The 13,467-nt window shown below is 41.4% G+C and overlaps 1 protein-coding gene across 3 annotated transcripts in view; it reads right to left on the bottom strand.

Moving 5' to 3' along the window:
• The window catches only part of ADAMTSL1 (ADAMTS like 1), an 891,281-nt gene that overhangs the window by 26,432 nt on the left and 851,382 nt on the right, over window positions 1-13,467 (bottom strand). The window lies entirely within an intron of this gene.

Here is a 13,467-nt window from a genome sequence, read left to right as displayed (position 1 = left end):
TTTTGTAGGGTATCTGATGGACACTTGTCTTATAAGGGAGACCACTTCATGGATGGGGTAGGTGCCTGACCACTGCAGTGTACACCTGAAGCTGAAGCTGAGTAATAATGAATGTCAACTATAATTTAATACATATATATCTATATATCTATATCTATCTATCTAGTCACAGGAGGTGGAGTACAGCATAAGAAATAGAGTCAGTGGAACTGTAACAGCTGTATATGATATCAGAGGGGTAGTACAGGGGGGAAGGGGGGTTATCACTTTGTGAGGGGTATATCTAACTATTACATTGTTTTGTACATCTGAAACTAATTAAAAAAGTATAACCCTAGAAATTAATAACAATATCCTTATGCAAAATAATACCCTGGAATACGATAATCGGTTTTGTTGAGCTTACGATGAACTTGCAATGACAGCAATTTTGGCCAACAATTCAACGAAATGAAACGAAGACTTGAAAACCTAACTTGCTGTGATACCTGGTGGGCTAACCAGCCACTTGCAACCTCTTGAGGTGTCAGTAAACAAGCCCTTTAAGGCCCTGATGAGGAAAGAGTGGACGTTGTGCATGCAGTCAGCTGGTAATGATTTCACACCTACAGTCAGAATCAAGAAAGCATCCGTCACCCAGGTTTGTGATTGGATCCTAAGATCATGGTACAGTGTCAAGAAGGAAGTGGTTGTGAAATTGTTTTAAAAAATGCGGCATCAGCAATGCAATGGATGGAACTGAGGACGATGAAATTTAACAGGATGAGGAAAGTGACTCTTTAGAAGACACCAGTAATGTAGAAACTGAAGAAGACGATACTCCTGATTATTGACAGTGACAAAGAGTTCTGGGCCTTCTATGATATATAAATATTGTAAGTTTGTTACCAGTACATAAAATTTCTTGTACCTTGTATCTGTTCTTGTGTTTTGTAATCATTTGTTACATAAAATTTTCTTGTACCATAATGTGTTAAAAAATAAATGCTAAAATTCCTTTATAATACAAAAAACAAGTACCTAAATATAAACAAACAAACATTTGAATTAAAAAATTAAAATGAAAGATTTTTCCCCCTGAAAGTTTGGGCCAAAAGTGTGGGTGCACATTATACACAGGAGCACATTATACACGGCAAAATACGGTAAGTAAAAATTGGAGGACACAAAGTACTGATTTTTCCCTATGTCCCTGTTCTAACTTAAAAAAAATGAAGCAATTAATATTCATTCATTAAACATTTTTTCAAGTTAATTAGTTCCTATACCCAGTTTATGCTGAAAGAAATCACTTCTTCAAATGCAATGAGTTGGAAAGAAATATATACTATATAGTAATAGTTAACAATCAAACTTTAATTGGTAAAGGTCTAATATATGCCTTCATTTTACTCTTTATATGATTTTCAAGCCAAAATTTTTCAACAGAGACTAGGAAAACAATTTTAAACACTGATCTCATTTCTCTATAAGTCAAGAACCTTGGCCTTCTGACAACTCTCCAAGCTTACATTGGACATGTACACTATCACTTATTTATATGGCCACTGAACACAATTCAATACATTAAAATCCCAAAATATTCAACTGAGGTATCATGTCTACTAAAGGTTTTGTAGCATAGAATTAGTAAAATAAACTGATTGGGAGAGAAAACTCATTTCCAATAAATTCAGAGTACTTGCTGAATTTGCTGTTGTGTCCCCAGCAACTTAGTTTCCACAGAAAATTTATTTAGAAGTTTGAAACACATGATAAATCATTAAACTTTAAATATACTGGAGGCTTTCCCTCAGTTCAGTTAAAAGAAATCCATTTGGTGACTACTGTTCTGGGGACAGTTAAGATAGTTAAGACTATCTTTCCTCTTGAAAGGAAATCCCAGGTGGTATAGGATAAAAAAAAGAAAGCACACTAATAAAACTATAATGTAAAGCAGAAAATGAGGAGATTTGTGGGACACCATAGATGGCCACCTGCATGGATGTATGTGCCTATGGATCTGTATAGAGAATGGATTTTCCAATGTTGGCTTGTTTTCTGTTCTGGGGCAGCACTGTTAGAATTGGCATAGGATGCAGAGTTAACACAGGAAAGGCCCTTAGAGGTTATCTAGCACACCGTCAAAGGAGGAAACTGAGGCTCAGAGATGTTAAGAGACCTCAAGATTGAGGAGCAGGCCTTCTGATTCCTTGCCTTCTGTTCTTACCTCCATACCTACTGCTTGTTCAGCTGGGCACCAGCAGTTTACCCAGGCACCTTGTTACCTACTTCCTTTGTCTGCTCACTTCTTTCATTCCCTCCCCCGTCACCGTCCCCCCTCCCTCCATTTTCACTGTATAACTGTGTAGGTTGAAGGGGTTGGAACAGACTACTTTGAAGAAAGACCCTGGAAAAATAATGCTAAAATCTGCCTAGGACGCTCAGTATAGACACAAATGGCCAAAAAGCACACAAGAAGGTGCTCAGTATCACTAGTCGTTATAGAAATGTAAATTATAACCACAATGAGATACCACTTATCACCCATTAGGATGGTTATTATAAAAGCAAAAACAAACAAAACAACAGAAAATAAGTGTTGGTAAAGATGTAGAGAAAATAGAATGCTAGTGCACTGTTGCTGGGAATATAAAATGATGCAGTCACCGTGGAAAACAATATGACAGGTCCTCAAAAAGTTAAGCATAGCATTACTACTATAAGATCCAGTTCTGGTATGTACCCAAAATAATTGAAAGCAGGGACTTGAACAGGTATTTGGACACCAATGTTCACTGTAGCATTATTCACGATAGCCAAAAGACTGACATAACCCAAATGTCCATGAATAGGTGGGTAAACAAAATGTGGTATAAATGTATTATGGAATATTTTTCAGCTTTAAAAAGGAATGAAATACTGATGAATGTGACAACATGGATGAACCTTGAAAATATTAAATGAAAGGAGCCAGACACAAAAGGACAAATAATACAGGATTCCACTTATATGAGGTACCTAGTGTAGTCAAATTCATAGACGCAGAAAGTAGAATAGTGATTCTACCAGGGGCTGGGGGAAGGTGGAAATGGGGAATTATTATTTAGTAGGTGCAGAGTTTCAGTGTGGGATGATGAAAACGTTTTGGAGATGTAGAGTGTGATGGTTATACAACAATTATGAATTAACGGTATGGTGAAAATAGTAAATTTTATGTTATGTGTATTTTACGATAATAAAAGAAATGAAGCAGATGTGCTGTGTAGCAGCCCCTGACGTAGACCTCAGGAGACCTTGTGAGTTTTCGCTTGTGCTCTTGTGCTTTTGCCATCGCCAGCAGCAGAACATGCTTGGACTGGCCTGATGACCCCAAGAGGAGGGTGAGAGAAATGGGGAGAACAGCCAAGTCGCCCCAGCCAAACCCAGTTTAGATACAGCTGAACTAAATAAGATCAGTATGAATAAGTGATTGTTATTTTAGGCCACTGAGTCTTGCACGGATGAAAAAAGGAGTTCTATGGAAAGGAACCTCACAGGGTGATCTGATGGTAAATTCCTAACTGGGAAGGTCATGGTGGGTAGTCTTTGCCGTAAGCAAGCCCTGTCCATGGTTTCTGTGCATCTGGGCTGACACACCTTTGAAATAAGCCATAATCACCCTCAAGAGAGCACATAATCTTGTTAACTATCCTGTAATCCGATCCCCATCTTGCTTTCTCTTACCTCCATTGTAAGCTTCCTTACTTTCCCTCCTTAATTTGAAATGCATGAAAGAACCTGTGAAATTATTCTCTGGAGCTCTTGAGATCTTGCTTCCTGGCATATGTCATCAGTTTGGTTTAAATAAACTTTTATAAAAATTCTCTATAGGTTTGGAAGATTCTTATGTCAATACTTGTTTTTCAAATGCATTTTTTTTTTTTTTCCAATAGCTAACTGATACACTTAGGGAGAAGGGCCTTCTAGGTCTCCTCTTTGGCCCGTGAATCCAAGGCCTGGAGTAGGGCAGAGTTTTTACCTGAGGGCTGACCCAGCTGTCACCTGACCTGTATCTTCCTATTCAGGTATTCAGGAAGAGCAGGCTCCCTTACAGATAAATAGGTATTTATCCGTAAGCCATGAGCTCCATTATGGTATCACCACACTCCTGTTACAAAATGGGAGTGGGAATGGCCTTGGGGAGAGGTGTATAGAAATCATTCCATTGGGGAGCTCTTGGGATGGGCAGTACCCACCTGCTGTAGTTCCAAATGAGTCTGGGGTTAGATGCTGGTTTCAGTTTGTAATAAAAGGCAAGAAAATTGTACGTATTTAGGCAAATAGCATACTTTAAAAAGTGAAGCCTGAGTCAACTGTAATTGAAAAATAAAAATTATTAAAAAAAAAGTGAAGCTTGAAACAAGTATAGCTTTTCAGACTGACTGAAACAGCAAATGCATGTCTTGCAAACACATCTGCTTTGGAAAAAGAAAGGTGCCATATGCTGTTGAAATGCTGGCTCCATGAATCATTCTTTTTGGTCGGTGTGTGCAGACCTCTGGTGAGGCTGGCTACATCGACTCCGTTGATAAATAAGAACCTTGCTATTCCCAAGGAAACAGGAGATATTTGGCCAGGGAGTCTCTCGTCTTTACCCCTAGTCTTTATTTTCCCAAATCCATTAGAATTCATTTATGAGAAAATATTTAGGCAGAGAAAGGAATGGTAGCAGCCTCAGGCTGTTTTCTGTGGCTGATAAAGTTACTTATCTGGGAGCCAGAAATCTTAGCTAAATAAGAGGTTCATTTGCATAACAATTGCATTCAAAACGCTTTCTCCTTTTTGGAATCAGAGCCCATAGTGAGCAGCCAGGACACCTCGCTTGGGCCACCTGGATCTTGGTGTTGGACCTGTTCCCAGGGCCTTCAGCCAGTGTGGATGAGAATGAGGTAGGGTTCCTTCCAAGCACAGACAGGAGAGAGGCCATGAATGTGGAGTTCTTGAAACTCATCTTGAGAAAGCCCCGTGAGGAGCAAGAACAGGTGTCACTGAGAGGCTGCCTTCATAGGATTGCCTCTCACTCTGAAATCTATCAAGGTGAAAATCTATTTTAAAAAGTTTTAAAAAGCAATTTAGTTACTTTCAAATGCAGCTACACCGATGCATGACTCTCAAAGAGAACTTGAGAGTTTGATACAGTTCTCTAGCTTCAGTTTTCTAATCTATAAATTAGAGCTTTTGACTTAGTCAATGATTTTCAAGTTGACGTTCCCTGAAGTCGTAGGGTTCTGAAGAGATGCCTGGGGAGAGGACCATGAGAAGGAAGCTGCATAGGTGGGGCCTTGGGCTCTCTATCCACACATTCATCACAGCAGAATTATACAGAGGGTGCCAAAAAAAATGTATACACATTTTAAGAAATGAAAAAACCTGTATTAAAATTGTAATACTCAATATATACTGATAACAAAAGATGAATACAAGTCACGTGTACAAAGTCACGTGCATACATCTTTTTGGTACCCTCAGTGTATTGGGCTTCTGCATAAGAAGATTCCACCACTAGCAACCAGTAAATTAGATGATCTTTAAGGTGTTTTTAGATTCCAAGATTTCTCAATATCACTTCAGACTCATCCTCAACTCTCTTTTTCCTTCCCCCCATGTAACCAAGGGCAAAGTAGATCTATTCAATCTGTACTGCTTAGACCAATGTGTAGTGAAATTGAACTATGCTCATGAAGGGCTCATGGAAGAGAAATTATATATGAAGGTTATTTAGGGTTAAGATAAGCAGAGACCAGGGATACAGAGTAGGGAAAGGAGGGCAGTCTAGAAGTAGTGTGAGCAAAGGAAGAAAGATAAGAAAACTGGTGGTGTGGCTGGGAGAAAAGACTAGTTGGCTGGAACGTGGGGAACAGAGATGAGGCTGGCATGGGGGGTGGGCATTGCAATGGGAAGGGTCTTGAAGGCCAGAATCTGGTCTTTTGGGAGTCCCTGACGAGGGGGAGTGATATTCTAGATTGGCTTTAGATGGGTCATTAAAGTGATTGGCTGCAAGATGCACTGACTTGAGAGAAAAGAGAGTCTAGGATTTCAGTTCAAATGTGGCAAGAAATGAGGTAGTTCTGACGAGATGTGACAGTGTGACAGGATGTGAGGTCTCCGGTAGAGGCAAAGAGGAGAAGCTAAAGACACTGGAACAGTAGAGAGACTATTCATGGAAATAGGTACGTCAGGAAGAGAAGCTGTTCTTTATCTCTACCCTTGAAGACGGATACGTTTGATTTTAAGCGTATTGACTTTAAAGGTTGTTATGGAATATTGGGATGGAAAAATCCATCGAGATGATAAAGATAGAAATAGAATTCTGAGACAAGAGCTGAAGACATCGATTTTGTGACCCAGTCTCACGTGTTTGTGTGGAAGAAATCTTCAATGAAGAGTGATCAGGCTTCAGGGCAAAACAATGGGAGAACTCTAGTGTTTGGTGATTGAAGAAGGAAGCAGAAGTATTAAAGGAGTCTTGAGAAGAAGTGGCCCAAGAGATGGGAGGAAAATCGAGACTATGTAATATCATGGAAATCCAGAAAGGAAGTTGATTAAGAAACAAGTTGTTAGCAAATACGTTTTTAATAAGAATTTGTGAAATAAATGAGTGGTTTCATTAGTTTATGAAAATAACTGACCAAACAACCCCCACCCTCTCTCAGATAACATAAATGGTAAAATTCATTCTAACTCTTGTTTGAATGATCTGTAATTCCAAGTTAGTAGAATGGAAATGAAAGTGTTCTGTATAATAAAAACATCTCATTCAGTGCTCTGTATATGGAGCAAACCATCCTGGCCTAGGTAGACAACGGCAATACTCCAGGATGTCAGAGCAACAGGAGTTTAAAACATTTTTGCCTGGGTCCCTAGATGGCAGTAGGTTGCCAGACCATGCCTGGATCACCTTCCTCTGGATTGCTACATGAGTCAGCGATACACTCCGGTCTTGTTGACTGTTATTTTGGGTGTTTATTAGAGGTTGCTAAATGTGTATCCTAACTACGACAATCCTAAATATTCTTTCCTTACTGAGGCAGTGTCTGTCTGCTGAATAGGTCATTGTATTTGCCTTTGTATCTGGACAGAGACCACAGAGAATGTACTCCTCATAAGTGTGACTACTCATCTTGGCTCAAAAATGCTCTAGGAAAGTCTACTTTCAACAGTAAAAGGAAAGACAAGACCACAGTAAACTCATTACAATGAAATAAATGAACAAAATTGCCAGTCATCTCCCTTTTCTATTACTGATAGGTCTTTCAATGCTTTTAACTGAATACCTAGCTTCCTCTCCTTAAAAACTTACTTTGTACTCAGAATTGGTGCCCTCCTCAGCCTGTAGTGCTGGCCCCTATGCTTTTGTGTACATGTTTATGTGCACGTCTCGATGTGTACACAATGGTCTCTGAGGTTTGCCAACAGCAATAGTCAAAAGAAGGAATCTAACACGAATTCCCACTGTGTATGTTCTCAGTGACTAATTATCCACATTTCACTGCTAATGAGAAAACCTGGCTTGTAACAGGGGTTCCTTTCTGTCATGGACATTTCTCATTTGTTAAAGTAAAAGAAGTGTCAATCATTTGTCGAAAGTGAGCAATCTCTGTGTGTGCCATGTTCAAGCGCACCAAAACCCGTGAGCTAACGTATTCCATACCCCAAGAGGGGCCAAATAATGAACCACTCCCCTGCCTCCTCGGCTTCGGTGAGGAAGTTAACTGAAGTTACGGTGTTTCCTGCAGGGGCTGGCATCCCCTTTTCTGTTTCCCTCCCAGCCACACGAATGTTGACCATTTCTATCCTCCCCATGTCACCGTCCACCCCAGGGAATGGTCAATCAATAGGGAATGGCACTGCATTCTCTCTCCTCAGACCTCAGTTACTACAGGTCCTGAACTGGTTAGGTGGCTGAGGAGGAAGCAGTGCTCGGGAAGGCGGCCTAGTTAACGAGAGTTCTGGCAGCAGAAAGCCTCTCTCTATCAACCCTTCTTAACCAGTGAAAGAAAAATATTGCCTTTAGGCCTCCATTCCGAGGTCCACTGTGGCTCTAAACTGAGCCAAAGCCAGGTGTGATTCACATATGTGTGAGGGTTTTTCTCCTAGTTTCACCTACTTAAAATTTTTTTTTTCTTTCAAAAAACCACATTAACCGGAGAGTGATAAAAGTTCAGAATGGGGGAGATGTGTACCATAAGAAAAATAAATCATATATGAAATGGTATCCTCTGGGAATCAGTTTAGCTATAACCTGCCACTAGTTGACACTCCTGATTAAGTCAAATTGACCTCACTGACTTTCTTCACTTTTGTCTCCTATTTCACATTGGTTTCTGTAACTAAAATAGCGTCACTGAGGGAAACAGCCTGAGTTCAACAGGTGAGGGAAATTTGGGGGTTGGAAAGTGGGAGGGAGGCCTGGTGCCCTGGCTTGGACTTCTTGCTACCTCTGTGGAAGAGGCTGCTGGCTCACCTTAGAGGTGGTGGGAGAGGGCCGCTTTGGAGGCACCTGTCTAGAAAGAAGCTCTGAACTCATCCTGGTCATTACCTAGTGGATGTTTTTGTTCATTTAAGGGGCTGAAAATTAGCAGGCTTTCTGGACTGCTAAGAGATAGGCAAGCAGCTTGATTTGCAGCCGCCTTTGTAGGACAGATCAAGCCAACGCAGGCATTCATTAGTTGCCGGTCACTTGAGCGAACCATCCATCCGGAGTTCATTTTCATGAGTTCTTACTCGTAATGAGCAGAAGGCAAGAGTTCAGAGTGCATATTCTCTCTCCTTCCCTTCCTTTCCAGCCAAATAGCTCAGAAAAAGGCAGGTGAGCTTGATAAGCTGATTGTACAAAGCAAAAAATGTAAACAGACTGAAAGAGGTCCCCAATAAAGGATGGTGTGAAAATGGGGAGACAGGCACAATCCAAAAGAGAGGGAGAAAAAAAGTAGTGCTCTGGGGTTTTGCTCTTGTTTCACTGCTATCTAAAGCTGTGGCAGATTAGGACATGCTGTGTAAAAATATTAAAGACGTGGCATTATTACTTCATGAGCTGGCTCCAGGCCTGTCAGCATTTCCATTATAATTCTGTACTTTTCATGGAGTTAAAACGTACTATAAAAATGATGTGTGCTGGGATGAAACTTGGCACTTGGTATAGTCAGTCTGGGAGTCCTTTCCTTAATTTAATTTTACAAAACTGGAAAATACTCAGCCATTTAAAATTTATGGAGGGATCTCCGTTCTGCGCGTGGTATATGGCGTGTATGGGCCTCACGCTAAGACCATGGGGTGACCAGATCAGGGAAAGTGCCTCAGTGCCATCTCTGGCTCCCTCTCCTTTCAGGTTTGTCATCCCCTTGGGTGACAGAGATGGTCTCTGAAGCAGCAATGAGTGAGAACTGGCACCAGGTAGCGACTGACGTGATTAATTCATATCGGAAAAATCTCAGTTCCTTATTCCCCATTTGTCAGCTGGACCCAAGAAGACTGTGGGGAGAAGACAAGCAACTTTAATTTTCACTCCGAGTTCTGGGACCTCCCAATAAGCTGGTCAAATAACCAGGCCAAGACTATTCCCATGTACATATGCCCAAAGAAAACTAACTTTAAAACATTCCTGGAAAAAAGGAACTATAACAAGCCCATTTTCCATTCCCCAAATGTCTTTCTACCCCTAGGGCAAGCTTTGGGTTTCCATTGGCAGGGGGTACGTTAATGTCTCCATGCTCCTGGGCATCTGGTAGAAGAACTTGATATATTTCTCAGCATGAAAAGTAAGCTCCACACAGATTTATGACATGATTAAGGCCTTGCCTCCTCCCAAATGAATTGGTTATTGCTCTTATCCATAACCTTAGGACCTGGTTATTCTATTACAGGTAAGATGGTAAGATCCCACTCTTGATGGCCATGCATATACAAACTTGGCTGTGAAAATATGACGGCACGAAGTTAGAGTTTGGCAATGCTGACCAACATGCTTCTCCAAGCTTGACTGGGCCACCTGGGGTGGTAAGAGAGGGGCTCTAGGAAATTGGTCCAATTTCTTTCAATTCACAGTAGTGTTGATTGGGACTGAAGCTATCTCAAGTGGCTAAAACATAGAGTTCCCATGTGTCCCTCTCTGCCAGCAGGCTCTTGGCATAAAATACACCTTTAAAAACACATCAGCATTTTTTTAAAGTTTCAGATTTCTGGGTTTATAAGTGCCTGGTTGACTCTACCCTCAGGCTGCTGGCAGGTGCTACCTGGCCTGCAGGAGGAAAGACTGGGATGACCCCAGAGGACGCTTGGCTGCTGGCTGCCTGGAGCTGAGGAAGGAGTCTCAATCCACCGATGAGATGGCCTTTTAATGAACCCCAGAATGTGGATCATTCTTGGGCCACACCATACTTTTGAGGCCCCAAGTCAGAACTTCCCTCTGTGTGTGTGTTTATCCATGACACCCACCGTGTCTAGATTCTGGAAGGAACGAGACTGATGTTTTGCATTTGGTCTGAAGGGGGATATTTTAGGACTTTCAAGGGGTGCTCTGTAATAATCAAGGTGCTACTGCTGTGAGAAGGAAATGACAGTTTTAGAGTAAAAGCCGTGGACTCTATGAATATTCTCTTCCCTTGAGTAATATAGCCGTTCTCACCCCCTCACTCCAGCCAATGGAGAGGCAAGCTAGAAAATATCCAGATTCGGTTGGGGAAAAAAAACAAAAGCCAGCAGCAGCTCCGAGCCAACATGCCTTCATGAACTCAGTCTAGGTTTGGCTCTGTTGATGGGCCAAAGCCTTTGCAAAAGAAATAAAAACCCCCACAGGAAAAAAAAAAAGAAAAAAGAAAAAAGAGCCTTTGCTCCCAGCCCCGTACACACCCCATTGCAGTTCTCTTCTGCTGAACCGCAGCCACAGAACAACAGTGGATATGAAGAATGGCTAATATTCATAGCAGGTATCCTGAGGGGCCTCACGGGGGCAACGCCACAGAGTTCAGCGGCAAGTCACAGGAAGGAGCAACTGCTGACGAGGAATTCCAGAGCGCGCGGTCGGGTGGAGCTGGTGGTGGGGGAGCATGAAGACCTTCCCTGAATTTATTACTCCCAGATAAGTCTCCCGGGTCTTGAGGTTCCAGAAACTTCTCAACAAAGTAAAGAAAATAATAAACAATGTGAGTGAAGTGAATAAGGGGGCGGGGTGAGCTGGCGAGCTGAACTAGGGAGGGGAGCCTTGTAGAGGGAGACGGAAGAGAGGAAAGGTGTCGGTGGTGAGTGGTAAGGATGCTGCTGGCTAACGTCTGCTGGGGTCATAATATGTGCTGGCAGGGGAGGGTCTGGCCTTTGGCAGCTAAGCCTGAAGAGTGTGATGGGCCCATAAATACAGGTGTTTTATGAAGAGGAGGACAGACACCGACAGCCCTGCTGGAAAGGACACTACCAATGTGACACGTATCTGAAGAAGAAGCATAGTATCCAAGTGCTCGCTCTTTGTCTTGCAACACACATATCTAGTCCTGATTTGTTTGCATCCTAATCCTCTTTGACTTTGGTTCTTAGATCTGCCTTGGTCCTTATATATTCCAGAGACTTCCTTGGAGCATTTCGTGGGCCCCCTGAAGACTTAAGGAACAGGTAGTAGGTGCAGATCCCTGGGGCCAGTTCTGACCTTTGAAAGAAGTACCTGGACCGAAAGGCCCTAAAACCAATGCTGTCTCCTTAGAAAACCTGGGATTCTGGGCAATCGAGGCCCCAGGGAGGCATAGCATGTGGTGGTTTGCCGGGAACAGACAACTTCTTGATCAAATTCATTCATTTTGGGCTTCCCCATTCTCCATAGCACTCACAGTTGGTGAAGGGAGGATGTCTAGAAGGGACAATGCATTTTGAAACAGGGGGGCTGACCTAATCTCTGACAACTGATGGGAATGAGAATTTATGTTCCCACTAAGCTTCTTAAAAGGCATTCTAAGTGCAGCAGAGATATGAAAGCCTAAAGGTCCTGGCTTGGGCAGAGCAAGGGCACTCAGTATGAGGGGGGGAGGGGTTATGCCAATCTTCAGTAACCTCATCAGGCACCTATACTTCACTTTAAATTGTGCAATTAGAATTCCATAGAGTTTTGCTCCCAGATTGCTAAAGACTAAAGGTGAGAAATCTCAGAAAACAGAGAAGGAAAGACAACTTTTTCCTAAATTACTGAGATTTTTCCCCCCCTAAAATTCATTTTTGGATTATGACCTGGTGTGTGGGGGGGCATGCTTACAATGAGGTACTCAATGTATTGCTATCTGACTGCTCTGTCAAAATAATTTCCTAAAAACTAAGCGGTAGAAGGATTTTTGTAATTATTGTTAAGAAAGCTTAGAGCAGGAGTTGGTGAACTTTTTTGTAAAAGGCCACATAGCAAATATTTTAGCCTTTTTAGGTCATATGGTCTCTGTCACAACTCTGCCATTTTAAGTTGAAAGCAGCCACAGACAATACATAAATGAAATGGGTATGGCTGTGCCCAAGTAAAACCTTCTTTGCAAACAGGTGGTAGTCTAGACTGGGCCCAAGGGCCAAACTCTGGTCTAGGGTGTGAGATTATTCGAGTTTCTATACACTGAGAACAAACAGTGGAGTAAAACTACAAATGCTTGTGCAAACTTATTTTTACTTTTAAAGACAACTGACATTTTCACGAGAAGAAAAATTTAATATATTCTTTGCTAATAGGCTCAACTTGTTTTAAAAAATACCAATGCATGTTCATTATAGACTAGAAATTCAGAAAAATATAAAAATAAAACAATCCTAACTATTATGAATGTTGTCCTTTCAGTCACACATATGCACATATATCGTTGGATAGATTGATAAATCTTGGATAGTCTCCTCACCAATAAATATAGGTTTACATCATCCTTTTAAAATGCTGCTTTAGATTTATATATGACTGTAACAGAATTTTTGTCAATTCTCTATAGATAATTACATTGTTTCCAATTTTTCACTGATATAAACTATATAAATACTTTCTTAGTATATACATCTCCGTATCCAAATATCTCCTTAGGTTATATCACTGAAGTAGCTTTGCTGGGTCAGTGAGTGTCATTTAGAAATATTGGTACACACTGCCAAATTGCCCTTCAGAAATGTTATACTAATGGGGCAATAATGCATGATAGTACGTATTAACCAATCCTTGGATCATGTGGTTGGCAGACAGAATAATGGCCCCCAATGAAATCTACAACTATGTTACCTTACAGGGTAAAAGAGACTTTGCAGATGTGATTAAGAAAGGCTGTCGGGATGGTGGATTATCCAGGCAGGACTAATGGAATCACAAAGGTCCTCAAATTAGGGAGGCTAGAGGGTCAAGGTCAGAGTCAGAGAGCGATATGAAGGTGCTAGCTGTCAGCCTTGAACATGGAAGAAGGGCCAAGTAATGTAGGTGGCTTCTAGATTCTGGAAACGGCAAGGAAATGG

Source organism: Rhinolophus sinicus, chromosome 16 (genome assembly GCF_057876585.1).
Source record: "Rhinolophus sinicus isolate RSI-liver-muscle chromosome 16, RSI-T2T, whole genome shotgun sequence".
Lineage (NCBI taxonomy): Eukaryota > Metazoa > Chordata > Mammalia > Chiroptera > Rhinolophidae > Rhinolophus > Rhinolophus sinicus.
Note: the sequence above shows the minus strand (reverse complement) of the source record. Positions and strands in the feature narration are given on the sequence as shown.